Here is a 23,535-nt window from a genome sequence, read left to right as displayed (position 1 = left end):
AGCCCCATGAGGTATCTTTGTTTCACTCAATGAGGACACTGAGCCACAGACAGAGAAAGTAACTTTCCCTTATTGCCCCAGCTAATACGAGGTCCAAGCCTGGCACTCTGTCCTCAGGACCCACTCTGCGTCACGGAGCTATCCTGCTTCCGGAGGAGCTGAGGGAGGGACAGACAGGCAGAGGCGCGATGGCAGGCGCAGCGGCAGTGGCTGAGGGCAGCTGCTGGGCTACGGGGGGCAGAGGGTGGGGACTCAGTTCACAGAAACAGTCAGGGACTTGTGAGGACTGGTGTAGAACCATTCTCATCTTCTAGAAACACATGCCTGATAAAATGCCTCGTTCTAGAACATACAGAGAATTCTTCCAACTCGATAAGGAAGCTGACAACAACCCAGCAGGCGACAACAGCCCCACCCCTTCTTGCTTCCAGAACATTGTTGGGTCTGTCTGTACCTCGGGTGCCTGCCACGGCATCAGGCGGCTATGAGGGGACAGTCAGGAGAATCTGGAAAGCTAACCCCGCTCCCGAACTGCAGCTGGGACCCTGGGATCTGTCATAGAATCACCCTGAGGCTTCCCTGCTGCAGTGGCCTCCAATTCTAGAATTTCCTTGACTTCTGATCCTCCCAGCCCACCTCGAGAGGCTGCGGTTCCTGTGGAGGACACACCTATGTGGCCTGGCGGGGTGGGCCGGGCTGAGTCTAGAAGGGTTGGGAGAAGCAATCCCTCCCACCGCTGACAGCCAGCGTCAGCTGTCCAACCAGCCAAACCCGGCTGCTGCCCCCATGGGTTTTCTGGGCGGGTGAACCTCATTCACAACCTTTGCAACCACTATGAAGATGCACCGGACAGCTAATTTACTGGGAGAGGTAAATTAGGGTGACAATATTCTGTGGTTTTAAATGAGAAAAAATCTGATGCCCATTTGAAAACCCCATCTAATTCTCCAAACATCACTAGAACTCTCTCTAATTATAGCAATCCACTAAAGGATTTCTCTGTAATACAAAGCATTTAAAACACCAACTGCCTAATTATTTATCCCATACAGAACTCAGTACAGGTGTGTTCGTATGTGGCATGTAAGGAACCCGCAGTAGGTGCTGTTGGAGCCTGCTGGGCCCCTGCTCCTACCCCCCTGCTCAGGGCTGACTCCTGCCAGCTCACAGCTGGGCTCTTCTTCTGGGACTTCCCCCCAATCTATGCGGTCACCTCACGCAGAAATATCTGGGAGGTTATGCTCTTCCTAGGGTTGACAGAGAAAATACAATATGTCATGCACTATTTGGGACATCTACTAAAAAGTGATTTGTTGTTTATCTGAAATTAAAATTTAACCAAGCACCCTAAATTTTTATTTGCTAAATCTGGTAGCCCTCGCCTCCCCTAGGGGCTTCCAGCCAGTGACTGACTGATGTAGGAATACAAAGGGGGACAATGCTGCAATGTCATTCATGCTCCAGAGCTCCCTATGGGGTCAGACTGAGGGTCAGCTTCTACTGAACCCGTACTTTTGTCTAATTCTACTCTTATCTCATGCTGAGAGCCTCACCTACTAAATCCTCATCTCAGGCTCTGCTCTTAGGACCTACGGTAGTTGGTACTAGGGGTGGTCCCAGAAATCAGCCTCTGACTGTGGGATTCTGGAGTTGAGTCACTTCCCTGGTGGACAACACAAGGACCCTTCCCTGGTGCAAGGAGGAGGCTGACAGTCCCTGGCACCTGGCAGCAATGGGTCCCCAAGACCCCGCCTGTGGGGACCTGGGCCGGTGGTGGACAGGGAGGTCCTCCCCATCTCTGTGTCTCTGGCTCGGAGACTGTGGGGAGACGCTAACCCTAAGGCCCTGGTTTAAAGAGCTCTGTCTCCTGCAGTGAGGCAGGCAGAGCTGGAGCCCAGGCCCAGGACTGTAAGAGCAGCGGCAGAACCTCGGCGAGGGCTGGGTCCTCCACCGCGGCGAGCCAGGGCCCGGCCAGGCAGGAGTGTGTGCGGCAGCGTCGGCAAGTGGCTAACAACCCGCTCTCTGCGGATGGGGGATGCCCCGGTTTATAGCATTTTATTTTCATGGTGTAAATATCCCCACCATGGCCAATTTCCAGCTATCAACACAGTGTCACTGAACAAGTTGGAAGATGTGCACAATCGGCTTTCAGACTTTACACTCGAGAAGTCTGAATTCCCAGCTCCCCATGAGCGCCCTCGGCCGACTGAAGTAGTCTTGCTGTAAGAACTTCTCTGGCCTGACGAGCGTCCAGATGTCTCACAGAGGCTCGTGCCCTATGAGACAGTCGTGCCCTTGGGGTCTGCCCTTACTCCCCTCCTGGCCACACAGGGAGGGTCAAATCTCAGCATGGCCCAACTGGGGCAGTGTCGGACCTGGTAAGGAAGGGAAAGAATTACATGCCAAACGAACAGCAGGCCCTGGCCGCTATGTACCCGTAGGAAGTGGGAGGCTGGATCCCCGAGGTGCTGGATCCAGGCAGGTAGAATATAGAGGAGAAGGCAGACTTTGCTCCCCCAGGAACATTCTACCGTGATGCAGGATTTAAAACCCTGTCAAGGGGCCCAAGAGATGGTTCCGATACATTGTTGGGGGGGCTCTTGGAAGCTTGGATAAAACAACAGCCCACGCTGAATGAGATGCTTGCGTTTATGTGGTGGACCACAGAGGAAGCGATCAAAAGGATAAAAGAAATGGGCAAAGTGAAATCCATCCACTATTTAAGAATGGAAACCCCGCAAGCTGCCTATGTTCCTTGGGCAGGCAGGGAGGAGGCCCTGTTTCCATGGCTGTAAGGAACCTGCTGGTGAGGGGCACATTGCCCGGAGGCTCTGTAGGGCTGTCCCCTGCAGACCAGGGCTGGTGGGAGGCACTGCTGTTTCAGAGCTGCAGTCCCCAGTAGCCATGGGGATGACACATCTCTTCATGACAGGGACCAGAGGGCAGCACTTGGAAGCACATTGAAAGTAAAGTGGGGATAATTATCATACGGGGTACCAAGGTCCAACTAACAATCAGAGGGCGTTAGCCCACAGGGATCTAAGGAGAAGGCTAAGAGAGTGTTGGATTCTTAGGGGCCAGAAAGGGTGAGCAGAAGGCTGAGGGCAGCCACCCCAGTGGAAAGGTTTGGGGGAAAGGCACAGTTCCCAAACCTGAGCCAGTTCTCAGATCCAGAACCTGTTGATTGAAAGGGGAACTAGGTTCCCATAAGAAAAGACCTTATAACACCACAGCAAGTATATATAATAGGAAGCTATGGCTATAATAAATATAGCCTGACTGCGTTGGGTAAAGCTATATGCTCAGATCTGTTCATGGCTATTTCATAGCAACTGACACTGACATCTAGGATCTCAAAGTGCCATCATGGTGCCCCTGTTAGAGGAGCTTATTGGAATGAGGCCTTGGCGCAGGTCTGTCTCACGCCGGATCCACTGGTTTCGTGTGTTCATGCAGAGGTCCTTTCCCTGCACCTTGAAGAAGTCATTGGAATGGACACACTTAATTACTGGAAGAACCCTCACAGCAGTTCCTTGACCTATAGAATAAGAACATTCATAGCAAATGCAAGTTTAAAATGCTGCACCCCTACCCCAGACAAAATAGAAAAACATCAAATCTCAGGGAGTGGTGGAAATTATTGCCATTCTCAAAGACCTGAAGGATGCAGGGTGGTGGGTCACATCATAGCAACATTTAATGCTCCAGTCTGATCCCTACAAAAATTGGTTGGTTCAGGACAGATATCAGTGGATTCCTGCAAATTTAACCAAACAGTAGACCCAATTGCAGCTGATGTATTGGATCTAGTATCTTTTCTAGAGAAGATTCATACAGCTTACAGTAGGTACATAGTGGGCAGCTACTGATTTGGCAAGTTAATTTTTTTCAATGTCCCTCAAGAAAGAAAATCAGAAGCAGTTTGCACTCATATGAGATGGACAACGATATACATTCATAGTCTTGCTCCAAAGTGATGTGAATTCTCCTCCTCTTTGTTGAAATATAGTCTGAAAGAAACTGGACCATCTGGCCATTCCACAGGTCATTGTACTCGTCCACTACATCAACGACATGCTGTGGTGTTGATGCTATTGAGCAAGAAGAGGCATGGCTGTCCTGGTATGACACATACATTCCAGAAAATATTCAGGGCCCTGCCACAGCAGTGAAGTTTTTAGGGGTAAAGTGATCTTCCAGGACAATCTCTTTAAAGTAAGTAACAAATTATTGTATCTTGTTTCTCTTATCACCGAGTAAGGAGCAAATAGTGCTCAATAGGCCTATTTACATTTTGGAGGCAGCTTATTCCACGCCTGGCAATATTGTTCCCTATATTTTGGGTGATACAGAAGGCAGATAAGTTAGGTGTGGCCAGAGAAAGAAAGGGTGCAGCTGGTCCAGACGATGCCATAATCAGCCCTGACATCTGGGCTATGCCATCTGGCAGATCCCATGACACTTGAGGTATATGCTGCATGGAATGTGATGTAAGCCCCAACAGGAATCACGGTACCGACCCTACAGCTGTCGACCGAGGTCATGCCACCTATAGCAGAGAACCAAATACCACTTGCAAATCATTTCGTGGCAGGCCACTGTCCCATTTGACTATGGGACACCGGGTGACCATGTGGCTATAACTGCCGATTAAGAACTAGGTGCTGTCAGACCCACCAGGTCATAAGCCATCCATCAGAAAATGGGAGTGGTACATCTGGAATCAGTCTTGAGCAGGCCCAGAGGGCACAGGCAAGCTGCAGGGACAGGTGGCCCAGACCTGCCTGTCACCTACCACTCTTGCACCAATGCCCTTGTGCCTCTCTTTCAGCTCATATGAATGGCCTCCTGGTGGGGGAGGGGTCCTTTTGCCTAGCTGCTGGGGGAGGGAAAAACCCCACCGATGCTTCGATCTGCCAGGACCATGGCAGATCATGGATAAGCCAGTTTGGCATGCTGACACAAGCTGGAAATGGACTTCTGTTGCACTATAGCCCAACTCAGCGTGGCTCTGAAAGGCATTGGTAAGAAGAAATCCTCTCAATAGAGGTCTGAGATGTACACCTGGTTATTCACTTTGTGTGGAGAGAGAAGTGGCCCAAGGTAAAGACAGACTCCTGGACGGGGATGAATAGCTTAGCTGGTGGTTCAGAGCCTTGGACAGAGCAAGACTAGAAGACTAGGGGCAAGCAGTGGTGTGGAGGAAGGTGTAGAGACAAATACATCTATGTGAGTGGGTGCAACACATGAGGAGTTAATGACTACCAGAAACCTCTGCTGCGGAGGAGGCAATAAATAACCAAGTGGACAGGATAGCTAGGAAGCTCCTAAAGTCAGCTACCTCTATGTCTACACAATGTGCTCAGAAATGAATAACCACAGTGGCAGAGAAGAAAGTTATGCACGTGCCCAAAAGCAAAGGCTCCCTCTTACCAAGGCCAACCTAGCTTCTGCTGCTGTTGAATGTGTGAACTGCCAGCAATATGGCACCATCCCTCAAGGAGACCAACCAGCCACTACTTGGTGGGAAGGTGACTACACTGTACCCTTTCCACTCTGGAAGGGGCAGCAATTTATCTTGGCCAGATTGACATGTATTTCATATTTCAGCCAGCTATGGGTCTGCCTTTTCTACCCTCAGTGCCTCAGCCAGTCCTGCCAGCTGAGGAACTAAAGACAGCATGGTGGGACATCCTCTTGAAGGCACAACTGAGCTGTCACTGTGAAGATGACACCCCATGAGGAGGGGCCACTGTCCTCCAAGATGCAAATACACTCTGACGGCCACTGGATGATGCTGTGTTACTAAAAGGTGATGCACGAGGATCTGGGAACCAAGGGCTCTTCATCACTCCTGATGACCCACCTGGGGAACTTGTGCTTTCCGTACTCACAACTTTAGGTTTTATGGATTTAGAAGTTCCCAGAAGGGGAGTGGTTCCATCAGGAGATACAGTAGAGCTACTGAGTGTAGAGCTATGACTGCCTCCTGGTCACGTTGTGCTCCTGTGCCAGTAGCCGAGCGGGTAGGGAAGATATCACCATCCTGGAATAAGGGGCACAATGTGGCCAATGACCATTGTCATTACAAGGAGGTAGGACTACAGGCACATAGTGGAGCAGGAAAGCATATGGTATGCACTCAGACGATTTTCTGGCCTGTCTCTTGGTACTTCCACGCCCAGCTGTAACTGGGAATAGACAATGTAGAACACCCACAGCCTGATGAGGGGACCCAGGATTGATATGACTCAGGGATAAGGGTTTGGGTTGCTCCACCAGGCATACCACCCAGACTCGCAGCCTTAGACAAGGAGAAGAGGATGTTAGAATGGACGGGGGTGGTGATGAGTATCAGTGTCAGTCTTAGGACCACATGAAGAAGTGGAAAATGTAGTTCATCCCTCTATCCCTCCAATTGTAAGTTTCCCCAGAAGCTGTGCCTGGCGGAACAAGCTTACTGTGGGGAGCAGGTGGGGCTGAGCAGTCAAAGGGTGGACTGTAGCCTGCTGTTGGCATGCACTGCCCGACCGGGCTGCACACCCAGCCCCCAGCGCTAACTGCTCACAGCCACACCTGTCGCCTTCTGACTTTCCCAGAAGTGCTGGAGGACAGTCCCTTGCTGTGGCCCTCAGCTGATGACTCTGCTACAGGTAACACAGTTGGCCCTTTCCTTCCGGGAGGGACAGCCCTGTGGTTCTTCATGCATCAGAGCCCCAATAGGAGCAGACTGAGGCCAACTGAAGCTGGACCCACCTGTACGCCTGGCTTCATCCCTCCCCTATTCTGTCCCCACACTTCCTCACAGTTTCTGCTGACAGCACTCCCTCAAAAGCCATTTTCCAAGAATCCCAATTCCAAGCTCTAATTCTTGAACACCTGACCTAAAACAGACACAAATCGTGTCTTCCCTTCATACTGCACAGGCCTGGCGACAGAGACACACGACGCATGCAGACAGTGAGCCCGAGGCATGTCCTCCTGGGGGAACAGCTGGGATACGACGACACCCATACCCTCTCCCAGGACCCAGGCGCAACTTGGACACTGACTCTCATACTCACTTTTCATTTGGAGAGAGCATTTTGGGCAGACGACTTTGCAAGCCATTAGAGCAACTGTTCAGATAGTAGGTGCTCAGGCAACAGGGGATCCCTGTCCTTCCAAGACAGAGTCTTCACTGAGATTAGTCTCACAGCCCTGCCCTCTGGGTCACAGCCCTGGAGGGCAGAGGATCCCACTTCTCAGCCTCCGCACCACTCCCCTCTCCTAATCGTCTATCAGCAGGGCCGGGAGTCACTGTTGTGTACAGCAGAGATCCCACTAGGAGGGGCTGATGCCCGGTCTTACTCGGTGCAGATACTGTCAATGTCACTCCCGGTTGTAAGTACATGTGTAAGGAGACTCCTGGAGCTGAGATGGGTTCTGTAAGAGTAAATTGTGTCAAACCCAGCCTCATTTTCGTGTCCTTTCCTCTCTTTTATGGTGTTCAATTTTTTTGTAATGGAGAACTTCAAACATATACAAAGTAGATAGAAGAGTATAATGAACCTTGACTAGAAGAGTATAATGAACACACTACCCAATATCAATAGTTACAACTTTCAGTTATTGCATATTTGTATAGGTTTTTTTTTCCAACTAGAATTTGTACATCAGTAGAACATGGAATTCTGTAATTGCGTGTTTGTCTGGTTTTCTCGCTAGGCTTGAACATCCTGTGAGTGCACAGAGCACAGCTTTTATGTTTGCTATGGTGCTCCCCAGGCATAGTGAATGACATTCATTCATTCATTCATTCATCCAAAAGCACTTATTGAGCACCTCCTAGCACCAGCACCGGCCCCGTGTGACCGGCTGCTCCTGCCCTGCCTCTGTGTTTCCTGCTGTCCCCACTCCTCGGGCTGCGGCCATACAGCCTTCCTTCCTGTTCCTCAAACAAGGCGTTCTTTCTGCAGACGTGCGCCTTCTGACGTTTATGTGGTTGACAACTTTCTTCATTCGGGTCGACCTCAGTGAGACCCTCCCAGCCAGCTGGTGTGATCTTGGCTTCTTCCCGAGTTTTTCGTTATCACATTTCCCTGAGTAATTTTCTTCATGACAATAGCCATTTTCTGAAATTATGGGACCTTTTATTCACCCTCTGTCATCTGACTGCCCAGTGGATATACGTGATGAGAGCAGGGTGCACATGCGTGTACCTCTGTGCCCCAGGCCTGGAGCAGCACCACGTGTATTGGCGGTCCTCGGCGAGTTAACATTTGTGGATACCTGGGCACAGGAGTCGGGAGAAGGCTCCACCAAGAAGCACTGTTGCGCCCTTGTCACTGGATCTGATGGGAGGCGCAGGTCTGGATCAGAAGATGTCAGGCTCCGAGGAGCTTCCTCAAGGCACGCACCAGATACACCCGCACAGAAAACAAACCATGTGCACTGAGAAGCAACTGGAAGCTTTGAGCATTTGTTCAATGAGAACCCATACCCAAACCCCAGCCTTCAGAGAGAGATGGCCTCAAAAACTGACATACATCCGACAGTACTGCAGGTTTGGTTCAAGAACCATAGAGCAAAACTTAAGAAAACAAAATGTAAGAACGTTCAGCAAAAACAAGCCCCTCGACAGCCACCGATACCTGAAGATGGAATCAAGACCAGTCCCAGCCAGAGAAATATGGACACGCAACCCAGATCCCCGAACCCCACCTATCCTGTAGCCCTTATCTATGTAGGTCATCAGGCACCCTCATACCATCTCAGCTTATACCCCAACGTCAAGGGCCGTGTGGATGTCTTCCTTGGCCACAGTATAGTCCACTTTGGCTGCTGCCAAGACCCTAACATTTACTGACTCTATCCCATTGCAGAATCCCAGGTTGGCTCTCCATGCTTAGTCCTCATGTTTTTGGCTGTTCACTTCTACAAAGTAGGGAGAGATGCCAGATGTAAACGGCCACATGTAATTATTCCCATTCAGGAGAATGCAAGGGGTAGACCGACTTGCAGCAAGGGGCATGGGTTGCAGAAACACTATGTGGCCCCAAAGAAACACACAAAAGGCTATATACTGTACAATTCCATTTATATGGATTCCTAGAGCAGGGAAAAGATTAGTGGCGTGGCTGCCTACGTGGAAAGAATTAAATAGAGGCACACACACACACACACACAAAAGAAGGCACTGTTTGAGCTAAGCCCCTGCCTCAGGTCACCTAATTTTGTCTTCCTCAGCCCCATTCCTAAGCTTGGACCTATTGAGCAGTCCCAGCCCACCCTGTAGCTGAGCTGGCCCAGACACAGGGAGGAGGTAGGCCAGTGACCTCAGTCCTGGGATCGAGAAAGGGTGAATCAAGTCCTGCTCCCATCCAGGCACAGGAGGCTCAAGAAACCAGAGGCCCAGGAGGCCCAGGAGACCCAGGAGGCCCAGGAGTTCAGCCTTTGAGGGCAGTGCCTTGCCCACCCCACACTCCCTTCCTCTGTTTTCTCTCCTCTCTTCCGGCCTCCCCCAGCCTGCTTCCACACTTTCAGAGCCAGGTGAGGAGGACGTGGAAGGGAGTTCCAGGGAGGGCACCACCTGAAGTTGAGGCCAAGAAGCTGGACAAGGGGAGCAGCAAAGGGCCCCGAGTCTGGGTGGCCAGAGCGTGGCTGCGAGGCCAGCCCTCGGGCTGACTGTTGCATCCCCCAGCTGCGGTGTGAGGGCCTGTGGGGGCAGGGGTGGTCTGTGCAGGGCACATGCCTGGATTTGCTGTCCCTGAAGTGTGGGAAGGACAGGCTCACAAGGGGAGTTGGTGGGACAGGATGGCATGCAGGAGCTGATAAGCTTAGAAGGGTGGCAGGGTCACTCGGACAAGCCGGCTGAGCGAGAGCTCTGGTGATGACGGCCGTGGCAGGAGGGTGGGTTGGCCCCATCCTGCCTTGTGCTGGGGCAGACAGCAGCCAGGACCATGACTGGAGTCGGAGCAGAGGTGACTGCTCATGTAAGCCCTGCTTCCCTGGCTGTGCTTTGTGGAAGGCCTGGCCAGATGGGCACGGGAGTGTGGACCGAGTGTGGCCAGACCTACGCCAGCCCTACGCCTCCTGAGAGGCCACTGATCATAGTGCCTCGGTGGCCCTGGTGGGTTTCATGTGGGTGTGTGGCCCCAGCAGAACCCCCGAATCCTTCCAGGGGGGTGTTTCTGGCTACAGCCACGGGGAGAGCTCTCCTCTCTGATTGTAAGGCTGTCAGGCCGTGCGCCTGGAGCATGTCCCTGCCATGTGGAGAAAACCCACGGTCGCCTGGTAGCCCCAGAGGGAGGCATGATGGAGAGCTCTTGGTGCCTTTGCATCTCAGGCTCTGCTCCCCAGTGTGGGCCTCAACACCGAATGTTGAGCTGTGCACCCCCGGGTCCACTGAGTTTGTGCTGTCTGTGGCCAGAGACCCCAGACCAATCCCACCCGCACACTTGCTGTCACTGGCAGGGCCCAGCACGGACGCCGCTGGCGATAGTGGTTCTTAAGCACTTGAAATGTGGCAAGTCCTGATTACGACATGCTGTATGTGTACAACGCCCACTGCTTATTATGGACTAAATATGAAACCCTAAACCTAGGCTTTAAGAATTTGAAACCCTAAACCTCAGTGTGGCTGTTTGAGGAGATTGGGCCTCTAAGGAAGTAACTATGGTTAAGTGAGGTCATGGGGGGGGGAACCTGAACTGATAGGATTAGTATCCTTCTAAGGAAAGACTCCAGAGAGCTCTCTGTCTCTCTTTCTCTGTCTCTCTCTGTCTCTTCCATGCCCATACCAGGAAAAGACCACGTGAGGACACAGCAAGAAGGCGGTCATCTCCAAGCCAGGAAGAGAGTCCTCACCAGACACCAACCCTGCTGGCACTCTGATCTTAGAAGAACTGCGAGGAAATAAATTTCTATCATTTAAGCCACCCTGTCTGTGCTGTTTTGTTATGGCAGGCTGAACAGACCAAGATGTTGCTTTTCAAGACAATGTGAATAAAAGCATGCAAAATGTTTCAGTAATTTTCATATTGATTATATGTTGAAATGATAATATTGTGGATATGACAAATGTCATGCCTGAGGCCACACAGGTTGGAAAGTGCAGAGCTGGGACCACAACCAGACCTCTGGATTTTGAAGCCGCACGCTCTGCCCCATGGCCACCACGACTTGAGGGCTTACTCAATGGTTAAATAAAGTATTATGAAAATTAATTTCACTTATTTTTTTTACCTTATTAATGTGGCTACTAGAAATCTTAAAATTATATATGTGGCTTATATTAAATTTCCTTCAGGCAACATGGCTGTAGAGCATGTGCCTACACTGGACTGCTGACATCTTCAAGGGGTCTCCTCCCATGACACCAGCCCAGCCCTTAGACATGGCCATGGGCAAGTGACAGGCACAGGTGGGCACCTCCAGTCATCCCTGCAGTGCCATCCCTTCACCTTCACAACCCAGAAGGGCAGGCTCCTCCTCCCCTCCCCAGCTGAGTGGTTCCCTCCTGCACTTCAGGGCCTGCCAGACCCCACGTGTCCACTTCTGCCTGCTCCTCCTGCCTCAGAGCCCCCATGGAGGCACCCTGGCCCCAGGACAACACCATTTCCGGCAGAGCCTTCTCAAGCCAATGTGCCTGGAAAGGTAGGATTGGAAAGGGAGGCTGAGGCTGTGTATTCCGTTGTGGCTGCAAACTGTCTAAGATCCACATGCACCAGCAGCCCTTCCCATTCTCTGACCCTTCCTTCTGCTGTTCATGGGCCCCTCCCCGCCCCAACCAGGTCCTTCCTGCCCACTGCACACCTGTCCCTCCCCCTGGCCGTGCAGGAGACTCTGGCACGGAGAGTGCATGCTGTGACCTTGGGCTGGTCTGGGCTCGACCAGGTCTCCTCTTTTACCCTCAGTGCCGCCCAGGAGGGAGCAGTTCTGAGTGGTCCTCCTGTAATACTTCAGGGTAAGAATCTGATTAAAGTGTGTGTGTACATCTACTCCTGAAAAGAAAACGTCTTCAAGTACAGAGAGCCGAAGTGTGAGGGGGGCGTGACCGCAGGAGAGAAGCAGGAGGCGCTCACGGTTGAGGGGGCCTGCGAGGTGGGGGTGGGACAGTGTGGGAGGCAGAGACACAGGTCCCTAAGATGTCCTAACCCTCGGAACCTATGGATGTGTCTCCTTTGTGACAAAGGGGTTTAGCCGATGTGATCATTCATGTTAAGGACTGGCAAAGTGGATTATCCAGGATTATCTGGGTGGGCCAGTGTCGTCACAAAGGTCCCCATGAGCTGGGAGAGGGAGGCAGGAGACTCAGAGAAGGTGTGACGAAGGAAGCAGGGGTGAGAGGATGTAGTGGCTGGCTTTGGAGACGGAGGAAGGGGCTGTGAGCCAAGGAATGTGGGTGGCTTTTAGGAGCTAGAAAAGGCATGAAAATGGGTTCTCCCCAAGAAACTCCATAAAGCTGGCACCTCTTTTTTAGCCCCAGACATCCATTCCAGAACTGTAAGACAATAAGTGTGTGTGGCTTTAAGCCACCAAGTCCGTGGCGATTTGTGACGGCAGCAGTAGGAGGCTCCCACCCACAGGGATAGGCACGAACACTTTCGTGTCACAGCTACCGCCCGTCAGGGTGTCTGAGTGGCGGAACGCGGATCAGAGCACTTGCTCCTGGGTGTTCTGCAGGTGTTTGCGGTGCTGCGGGGAGGGCGGGGCCCCTGCGCTGGAGCCGGAGCCTCAAGGGCTGGGGCCTCCAGATTTGCCACCTGGCAGAGCCACTGCGCATGGCCACAACGGTGAGCCCTCGAGTCGTGGTGGCCATAGGAAAGAGCGTGTGGCTTCAAAATCCAGAGGTCTGGTTGTGGTCCCAGCTCTGCACTTTCCAACCTGTGTGACCTCAGGCATGACATTTGTCAGCTTCCACTCCGTCATCAGTATGACAGGGAGATGTTCACGCCACCTCTTAGAGTGCTGTGAGCACAAATGAGCTGAGCTATGGGAAAGGCCTGGGCAGGAGAGAGCCACCTGCACCTGCCAGTCCTTGGTCACCATGGAGGCCAGAAGCCTAAGTTCCCTGACTCCTCATGTGTCCGCCCCTCCTCGTCTAAGCTCCTCTCACGCCAATGTCCTCTGTCCTGCAGCTGACCACTATGACAGCAAGGCTCCCCTTCCTCTTTGCAGCAGCTGGTGGAGAACGTCATTATTACTCCCAATCGGTGATGAGCACACAGGCCCAAGGAGGCCAAGCATTAGCAGCTGGACTCACAGCAGCTGTGTGTCCACTCCGAGGCCCGGCGCTCACCTGCTCAGGGAGAGACCAGCATGTATGTGTGTGTGGGGGTGTTGCGTAGACCTGGCCTGGGGGGACCGTGGGCTCCATCTGGCAGGGTCTGAGGTGTGGCAAGGCCCTAGGAGAAGCCAGAGGTACTCAGGAGTCTGAACACCTGGTAGGTGGTAGGAACAGGAAGAGGGAAGTCGATGCGGGAGTCAGTGATGGTGGGTACCAGCTGGTGGGAAGTGGCTTTGGGGGTGGGGGGTGGCATTAGTAGGACAAAGTCTGTCCCTAAGAAGCTGACATCCATGTGGGGAAGCCACTGGACACAGTACTGAGTCCGCAGTATCCTGCAGATTACAAAGGAGTGACCATGGGTAAGATCTGGAAGGTCAGCATAGGCAAGATGGCTGCTCCCAACCAGAAAAATGGAAAGAGGGAAACTAGCAACACTTCAGTCCCCTCCAAAGCAACCAAAAGGGGAAAGAAGACATTTCCCCCGAGAATCTGCACAGATACAACCACAGCTGACGTCTTGAAGACAACTTTGAAAGTGTAAGGAGGGCACTGCTCTCTGGTCCAAGGTCAAATGCTGGCTTGGGGTGGGGACAGCACTTCACTTCCCAGGGGACACAGGACTGGACCTGAGAGGGCCTGGGCAGCCGGCCCACATGGAGAACATCAGACCCTCAGGATGACCGGTAAACCAAGCCAGGCTCCCCCAAGACAAGCGGTGCAGCCAGAACAAGCAGGAGAGGAGCGGACATTGCACTCCTTCACCCGACCCTGGCACCCTGCTACCCAGGCACTGGAGGAGGGGCCGGCACAGTGCCCAGGCAAGTGGAGGAGTCGGTGATACTCATCCTGCCTTCATTTAGAATTTGGTATTTTGTGCCTCATGAATTTTTGGCATTAATTTTAATTATTTAAAATATTGCATTAAAATGGTATATATCTTAATGACTGATGTTTTTGGTGCCCCCTTAAAGTTTGTGCCCAAGGCGGTGCCTTGCTCTACTCTAGGCCCTGACCAGGGTATCAAAGAGCCCCCCAAAGGCTCTGGGGTCCATAGCTGGCCCTGGCAGGAACAGCAACTCCTCCCATGTGGAGCAGAAATGGTGGGGGATGGGCAGCCCAGAGTCCGGGAACAGATGCCCAGTTAAGAAGGCGGCTCACTGTGAGCACAGGAAGCTTGGGGACAGCTATGCTGTAGCCTTTATTAAAGTGATTCATTGTGCACACATGCTGGCACAAACAGGCACACACGTACATATGCATGTGCACACATAGCGTACTCACACATGTGTGTGGCACACACAGCATGCTGTGCTTTCTGTCCCTGTTTGGGGAAAGCACCAGTTCTCTGCAGCACACACACACCCATGCACACGCATGTACTATGCTTTCTCTCCCCATCTGGGGAAAGCGCCAGATCTCTGCAGCCCACACGTCCACGTTGCTCTGTCTCTGAGCCACTGCTCCACTTGTGCCAACAAAAACACCACCTTCCTTCTCCCCAGGAGGCCTGAAGGGGCCCCTTTGGGCAGAATTTCTCATCCAGATCGCTGCCATAGAACCAGTGGCAGGCAGACAAGGGACTTGGCTAGGGCTCGTGCCTCTGGCTGGGGCTGGCTGTTTTCCGCCTAACATCATTAGCTCGGGCAGAGCAGCCCCAGCCCGGCGTTTGTGCTGACCTCGCCATTTCACACACAGCGGCAAGAGGAAAACATGCCCAATGTGGCCAGATCTGCCCACTTACCCTGTCTCCCCCACTCTGCCTGAGCCCGCAGAGTGGGCAATGTGGGCACAACCCCCCACCCCGAGGTGTCACGGCAAATGTCCCCTGTTCCCAGCTCTTTCCTCAATCACTGCTGGACCCAGGGATGGCTCAAAGGACGTCTGGATTTCTCTTTGTTTTTGGAAAAATATAACTGCCCTTCTCTCTTCACCAGGGAGCAGCTGCCTCAGGCTCCCTGTGGAGAGATTCCCGCAAGGAAGCGCAGTTGTCCTTGCCCTGTCACGATGTCTATTGAGGACTGCTTCAACATTAGGGCTCTGCACTGAGACCCCAGACCCATAACCCCCCAAGCTGGGGCTCTAAACTCCCCAGACCCTCTTCCCAGTGGAGGCTGCTTCCCAGACTTCCTGGCAGCCTGACCTTCAGGTCACAGGGCCAGACTCTGAAGCGGGGGCAGGTCAGTTAGTCAGCGAGGGCCTTCCTGGCCCACAAGGGTCCCCAACTAGATCCTTCTCAAAGAGCCTGTGCATAAAATCAAATTCTGAGGTGCAAAACAAACCGCTGGGTGTCGGGGACGCGCAAATGAACACTTCCAGAACACGGAAGGAAGTGGCGGGCTACCTTCTCCTTCTTGGAGGCCTCCATCCTGGCTCTGTCGTCCAGCATCTGCGCAGCGGCCAGCTCCGGGCGCTGGGGCCCCTCAGCTTCCCGACGGGTCTCGCAAGCAGAAATATCCAAGGCTTCTCCCCAGCAGCGGGTACGGCCGCACCGGCCTCTGGGAGAATTTGGCCCACTCCGGGCCGGTTTCAGGCTTGAGGCTCAGTCACAGTCTCCTCCTTTACATTGTTCTCCAGCAAGTGGCGAATGGCTCTTCCTAACGCTTGCTTCCCTCGGGGGCCTGTCAGGCTGGCTGTCCTGCAGGCAGGGCCATCACTCGCCTCCGGGCGGCGTCCTCAGCACTGGTCAGCTTTCTCTGGGCTGTGCTGACTGTGGGGCTCCGTGTCCTCCAGACAGACTCAGCAGGAAAGGTCCTCTCCCCTCCTGAGGCTCGGGGACAGCGTTTGAGTAATGAGGCCTCAGGCGACTGTATCTCTCACGCCCCAGCCTGCTCCTCCAGGGCTCGGCGGCGCTGGGCACTGCTGCTCCGGCCAGGCGTGGAGCGGGCGATGCTCCGGTCAGGCCTTCTGTGCTCCAGAGAGGGCCCGTGGTTATCATGGTAACCAGGAGTGGCCTCAGCAGGGCTGACCGTCCTGTCATTAGAGCTGCTGCCATGCAGAAAACTGGGACTGGTGGCAAAAGGCCTCTATCCCCATCACCATGGTGACTGCTTAATCACCTTGTCACTGCAGTGACTGCCAGCCTGTGAAGACTTTGCCACCTGTTCAGTTCCCAGGGCAGTGTCTCAGGACCTCCCACACTCGTGTCCTGCGGAGCAGAGACGCCCAGGAGTCTGGGAACCGGAGGGAAGGGAGCAGGCAGCTTGGCCGCAGGCACAGCCACGGTGTCGGGACCCCCAGAGGGCTTTGGCACTGCCTTCCCTGCCTGCCGTCTGGAAACCTGAACTGGAATAGTGGGCCTGGCCCAGGTGAGCCAGGCTAAGGGGGGCACTGCCAGGACAGGGGCCTATAGGGACTGGGTCCTCCGGTTGCCCTGCTCGGGGAGTCTCAGCTGTCTCTCATCCTCGTCATCCAAGCGCCCCTGTTGAGGCAGGCCCTGAGCGGTAGGGGGACTCAGAGAACAGGGCCCACTTGGCGGCTGCCTCCAGGTGCCAGGTCAACAGTCTGGAACAAAACGTGCTTCTGGCCTAAGCCCCTGAGAGCTGGTGTGTATTTCACACTCACAGCACTTCTCAGTTAGGACTGGCCACTTTTCAAGGGCTCCGTGTGGCGAGTGGCCACCAGACTGGATAGTGCTGGCGTAGGCCAAAGAGGCCACTGACATCTAGAGGTCAGCAGGGGAGTGAGGAGTGGCCGGTGAGGTCTCTCCAGATGGACGTACTCTAACATTTAAAAATCAGCTTCCTATTGATGATCATTGAGGCAGTTTCAGATTTTCACTATTTTCACAAGGCTGCAGTAGAAATCTTTGTATTTCATCTAAGAAAACATGTGCCAGTGTTTCTTCTGGATGGTTCCGAGAGGCTGAACGGCAAGTTCAAATGCCGTACACACTTAACAGTTTGGTTAATTGGAGACTATATCGCCTCCTCAGACGGCTTCACCAGTTTATTAGTACTTCCACCAACCTTGGGAGTTTGATTATATCCTGGCAAATCCTTGAGATCATAAATCTTTATGGATTTTTGCTGATTGGTCATCTCGTTGTTTGAATTGCAAAAAGCTGGATATCTTTTCATATATTTATTGGTGATTGTATTTCTTCTTTTAAGGATGATTCATTTATATTATTTGACTGTGCTGCTATTGAATTATCTTCTACCTATTCATTTGTAGAAACCATTTTTATATCATCTATAATATCTATCATATTATTAATCCTTTGTTTGTTAAATATGCTATGATCTCTCCCCCAGTCTATTGTTAAACTTACAACTTGATTAATAGTGTCTCTCATCGTACATAAGTATCTACTTTTTATGAATTTCAATCTTTGCTTTCTTGCTTTGGAGCTTTACGTCTCGTTAAGAAAAGCATTTCCCACCCCCACATTGTAAAAATGTTCTCTCACATTTCCTCTTATTATTTTTACATTTAAAAAATAGACTCAGCACTTTAATCTTTCTGGAATTGTCTGTGTTGGATGTGCCCAGCCATTCCGAAGGCACACCCCACATTCTCCCCTTTCTTCCAAATCCTCCTTTCTGCTCTCACGGGGCCTCAGGCAGCCTTTTGTGTATGGTGTGAGGTAGGAGTCCAACATGGCTATTTGTTGGGGAAGCTGTCCTTTCCCCACTGATTTGTAATGTTGACTGTACCCACAGTTTGCATTCCAGTGTTTTATTTCTGTGTTGTATGGGAACAACTCTGCTCTGGTCACCTTTCAACTATACCTACTGGCCATGCGAGCAAAGGGTGGAACCACAGCTGATCTGAGTCTGGACAGAACAATCTGTGATCCTCTGGGAGACTGTGGGGAGCGGCTGCAAGGCCACATCCCATTCCCTTCCCCATGTCCCTAGGAGGCTCAGGAGAGTCTCTCGTTGTCTGTTGTCTCCCGGTTCTGATGGGATAGTATGAGGCTTTCTTCCCACCCCTCTCAGGGTATAGCTGCAGCCTGGAATTGGCTCCTTAGCAAGAGGAGATGTTGCAAGCATCTGGCCCCTTTTGTTTTAGAGTCCTACTTTTTGGAGTATGGGGCAGGACCCAGGGAGTTGCACTCTTGGGCACTCTTTCTTTTTCTGTCTGTGTCAGTAATAACTTGTCAGAATGTAAAAACAGACTCATTACACTTTACCTTGCCGAGTCAGGTGGGCCTTAGCCTGGGCTTTTCCTTGTTTGCTAGATAGCTTTTTCATGCCTCTGCCAATACTGCACTCTTTCCACCCGTATAACTTTTTAGTTTTTTTATTATCTAGTGTGGCAAAAATCCCCCTTTTTTCCTATAAAATTTTTCTTACCATGTACCTTTTATCTTTCATATAAATCTTAGCATCTACTTATCCCATTTCAGAAAATATGCTGTTGATAATTTCATAGGAAATGCACTGAATTTGTGGGTTTGGGGATTCATCTTAGAATATTAAGATCTACATAATATTGAGTCTTTTCATCTAAAAATATGATATGTTATTCCATTTATTTAGCTCTTCTTCTGTGCCTGTCAAGTGAGCTTTATTATTTTTCTCATACAGATTTTATACATTTCTTGTTACATTTATTCTTTTTTTTTTTTTTTTTTTTTTGAGACAGAGTCTAACTCTGTTGCCTGGCTAGAGTGCTGTGGCATCAGACTAGCTCACAGCAACCTCAAACTCTTGGGCTCAAGCAATCCTCCTGTCTCAGCCTCCTGGGTAGCTGGGACTACAGGCATGCACCACTATGCCCGGATAATTTTTTCTGTATATTTTTAGTTGGCCAATTAATTTCTTTCTATCTTTAGTAGAGACAGAGTCTCGCTCTTGCTCAGGCTGGTTTGGAACTCCTGACCTTGAGCAATCTGCCCACCTCGGCCTCCCAGAGTGGTAGGATTATAGGTGTGAGCCACCGTGCCCGGCCAGATTTATTCTTTCTTTTTTATTTCGGCATATTATGGGGGTACAAATTTTAAGGTTTCAATAAATGCCCTTTCCTCCCCTCCCCCCACAAGTCTGAGTTTCCAGCATGACCATCTCCCAGATGGTGCACATTTCACTCATTATGTATGTATATGGCCAGATTTATTCTTAAAGAAAGGCAATATATTTATTAGAAGGAGAAATTGTTATCATAACAAATATTGGTGAAAACATTTATGATTCACAAAGCATTTTTGCATTCATTCTGTCATCTGATCAGACAACCTGAGGTGACAGGCAGCCCCTAAGGGTTCCTTACCACAGTCCTTCATGCAAAAGTCCCAGGTTCAGCCCCACGGTTCTGCCCTCCCTGGCCACAGTTGATTGGAATGTCACCAGACCAAGGGCAGCCACACTACACAGTGCCAGAGCCTTGTGGGGTGGCCTCATGCCCAACTACTTGAAACAATGAGTGGTTTAATTGGGAACTGCAAAGTGGCAGCATCTTGGAGCCATTCGGTCCTCCCAAAGGAAGGTCCTTCATCCTCCTCCCTGGTGTGGGGTAGATGGTGGTACGTTCCTGGCTGAAGGATCCGGGGAACAGGTGGGAGGGAGCTGCCCTCTCCAGGTATGAACCTCTTCAGGACACCCCTGCCTCTTTTGGTCCCTCTGGACTCTCGATCACTGGTCCCCTCCCTTCCCCCAGCCCCTCCCCCACAGCCTGCAGCAGCCTTCTCACCTCATACCTCCCCCTTCCGTTCACTCCCCCTTGTAATTGTTCACCTCCTGCTCTTTGTCTTTTGTCATTAGAGTGGAGGATATTTGGGAAGGAGTTCATATAACATTTGTATTTGATCTTCCATGTTTAACCAAAAGTTGTATTTATCCTCTTTGAGGTTCACTGACCTTCTTCCCTTCTCTCTTCTCAAGTGTCAAAGTCCTGGGCTTTGCTCTGATTGGACGGCCTACTGACGGCTGATGGGTAGCCTGTGTTGATTGGTTCATGGGTCATGTGCCCATCCGTAAACCCATCACTGTGGCAATAGGGGCGGCTGGTTGATTGGCTCAGGCCTGGAGCACTGTGTGGCTGGGTGTGGGCTCAGCCTTGAGGCCCTGCAATGTGGTAGGTATCTTTATCAGGCTTTCCTTCCCTTTGTGCTCACCGCCATAGTTTGTTAGGTTGTGTTTGATGCATGCAGCCATTCTGAAGGCCCACCTCTTCTTCTCACTCTTCCTCTGCATCCTCTTTTCTGCTTTCACATGGGCGCAGATCCCCGAGGCCATGGGAGGTGCACGCTGGTCTGGAAGCAGGGACTCCTCCCCAGGCCGTCCTGTGTGCCCCTGTTCACCGCCTCTGCAGACTTTCTCCCGTTTTCTCTACACCGTAATAACATGCCATAAAGATGCTATCAACAGGACAAGCCACTGGCCTAAATCGCCATGTGCCCCAATTCCCGATTCCTGGCATTTGTCTATGGTGGCTACATATCCATCTCTAGCCCCCCAGCTGGGGAAGGGTATCTCTAGGCCAAATAAAGCTTCTGGGAAGCCCCTGCAGGGGAGGCAGCCTCAAAACAAGGGCACCTGCCTCACTACTTCCAAGAGCTCCTACCAGGCTCACCTGCCTCCTGTCTTCTTTGGCTGTGATCCCATCCTACCCAAGTATCCTCCTATCCTTGTGCCTCCCTTGCTCTGATGTCCCCGTTCCTCATAGCTGGTCACAGAGCTTAGTAAACATTTGGTGGCAGACCATATCTGTTTTCCCTGCAGCCTGGAAAACCCAGTGGGAGCCTGGGACACTTCAGTGAGGGGTTGTGGTAGGGGCAGTATTCCTGGGGCTGGGTCTGCTGATGGCCCTGATTGATGGCATCAAGTCTGTACAACTGAGGCTTGGCAACCTACTCAGGCCATGAAGACCTGACCACGTGGAGGGTCCCTTTTAACGCCCCTGTCCCATATGAGCTGTAGAAGCTCATGTTACTTTTAGTGTGACAACAGCCCAGATGCCCTGGCCCTGGCCTTGGCTGACTGGAAGAGGAGATGTAGGTGTAGGCGCCGTTGCGTGGCTGGGCTCTCCACCTGGACTAGGCCTCCTGAGGATATGCCCTTTGAGGGGCTTTTACCTGGCTCCCTGGGGTTTCTGCTGTGCAGACACGGCTGGCAACTTATGTGAACTAGGCAAGGCTGCAAAGATGGGTGTGTTCCTGCCTTGCCCAGTGGGGCAAACTGGTAGGGTCTGAGCCATTTGTCATGGACAGTGTTACTCCAGTTCTGTCTGCAGAGGGGCTTTTCTTCTAATGCTTGATGGGGAGCCTGGACTGGAGAACTGTACCTCCCCCACCCCTGTGTTCTTAGCCTCAGTGGCCTACCCTTGCAATCTTATCTTTTCCATCCCCACCATTTTGAACTTACAGAATAGTCACAAGAACAGTACAAGGAATTCCTGGATAACTTTCATCCTGCTTCCTTAAATTAACTTTACTGTATTTGCTTTATCTTTCACATACACGTGTATATATTAATATATATATGTAAATGAACCCATGAAGAGTAAGTTGCAGGCCTGGCGTGGTGGCTGACACCTGTAATTCTAGCACTCTGGGAGGCCGAGGCGGGTGGATTGCTCAAGGTCAGGAGTTCGAAATCAGCCTGAGCAAGAGCGAGACATCATCTCTATTAAAAATAGAAAGAAATTAATTAGCTAACTAAACATATATAGAAAAAATTAGCTGGGCATGGTGGCACATGCCTGTAGTCCCAGCTACCCAGGAGGCTGAGGCAGGAAGATCGCCTGAGCCCAGGAGTTTGAGTTTGCTGTGAGCTAGGCTGATGCCATGGCACTCACTCTAGCCTGGGCAACAAAGCGAGACTCTGTCTCAAAAAAAAAAAAAAGAAAGAAAAAGAAAAAAGAAGAGTAAGTTGCAGATATGATGTCCCTTACCCCGAAATACTTGTGTGTACTTCCTAAAAAGAAAGAATTCTCTTACATAACCATACACAGTGATAGAAATCAGGACATTAAAATGGATATAATACTATTATCTAGTCTATTTTAGCTTACTTTCAAAGATTCACTTCCCACAGTCTGTAGGACACTTTCAACCCACTATGATCACTATTCCTTTTTGTCATTAATGATAACAATACAAACAATTATCATTGTTCCTTGTTCAACAATGACTAAAGCATGGAATATATTGTTTTATTGTTCCTAGCAACATGCCTATGGAAAGGGTATTTTTTTAGTTTTCTAGATGAAATAAATAAAGGAGACTCAGAGAGATTAATGGTTTGCTCACTTTTGTGGTGTGGCAGTCCTGGGACTGAATCTAAGTTGGGTGACAGCTGGCATGATGCGGTGGAAGGCAGGTTTTGCTTTTCAGTAAGACAAGTGAGCTTGGGAAGTTTGCAGCCATATGACTGTGAGGCTTCCTGTGGCAACGGAGGCTGAGCAAGGCCAGAGAGGAGTGGGGAGCTGCCAGGAGTAGAGTTTGTTAAGCGTTTCAATGTCGACATCTGAAACCTAGCTCTGCCTCTTACTAACAATTTCCTTAAACTGAATCTCAGTTTCTATGTCTGTAAGGTGGTAATAATATTTTTTTCTGTTTTAGTGAGGATTAAATGAGGTAGCTCATGGAAAGTGTCTGGTGTAAGGGAAACTTTGGGACGGCTACTATTATGTGTCAAGTGAATACATTTAAATCCATTTCATCCAAGTACTGTCTTCCTGATCCTTTTGTACAACTTTCAGTGCAGAAGGGAACCAGGGCTTCGGAGATTTCCCTCAGAAACTACTCTCACCTGCCGCCTAGAGGGCAATGATGTCAGTGCAGGCAGGAAGTGGCTGGAATGATAGCACCCAGCTACCAGGCTTGTCAGACTTCTGTGCCCATGTTGGTGGGTGGCTGGGCCTAGCTATGGCCAATGGCTGTTCCTGATGTTTAGCAACAAAATGGAGGAGAAGTGCAAAAGCTTTTTCCACTCTCCGTGTTTGGAAATACCCAGGGAAGAGGGTTGGTGAGGGAGGTGCTGAGTGGGCAGGTGTGGGGAACTTCCTTCTGCCACAGATTGTTTAGAGCAATGGTTCTCTAATCCACTGTTTCCCAGGGCACATTTGGAGACATTTTTGATTGCCATAATGGGGGTTGGGTGGATACTGACATCTATTGGGTACAAGGCATGAGATGCCGCCTACCATACACAGGGCAGCCTCCACCCCACAACAAAGAACTATCCAACCCAAAATGTCAGTAGTGCTGAGGTGGAGAAATCCTGATTTAGAGTAATGTTTAGAGTGATGCTGTTGGTTTTCCAATATATCATCTCTTTCCCATCATCTCAGATCTGGCTGCTTCTAGTATGATATTGTAC

General features: G+C 51.1%; 2 protein-coding genes across 2 annotated transcripts in view; both read right to left on the bottom strand.

Moving 5' to 3' along the window:
- Window positions 1-23,535, bottom strand: part of MYL7 (myosin light chain 7) — a 149,899-nt gene that overhangs the window by 39,345 nt on the left and 87,019 nt on the right. The window lies entirely within an intron of this gene.
- POLD2 (DNA polymerase delta 2, accessory subunit) overlaps window positions 1-23,535 on the bottom strand; it is a 177,380-nt gene that overhangs the window by 66,832 nt on the left and 87,013 nt on the right. The gene's annotated exons all lie outside the window — the stretch shown is intronic.

Source organism: Microcebus murinus, chromosome 9 (assembly GCF_040939455.1).
Source record: "Microcebus murinus isolate Inina chromosome 9, M.murinus_Inina_mat1.0, whole genome shotgun sequence".
Lineage (NCBI taxonomy): Eukaryota > Metazoa > Chordata > Mammalia > Primates > Cheirogaleidae > Microcebus > Microcebus murinus.
Note: the sequence above shows the minus strand (reverse complement) of the source record. Positions and strands in the feature narration are given on the sequence as shown.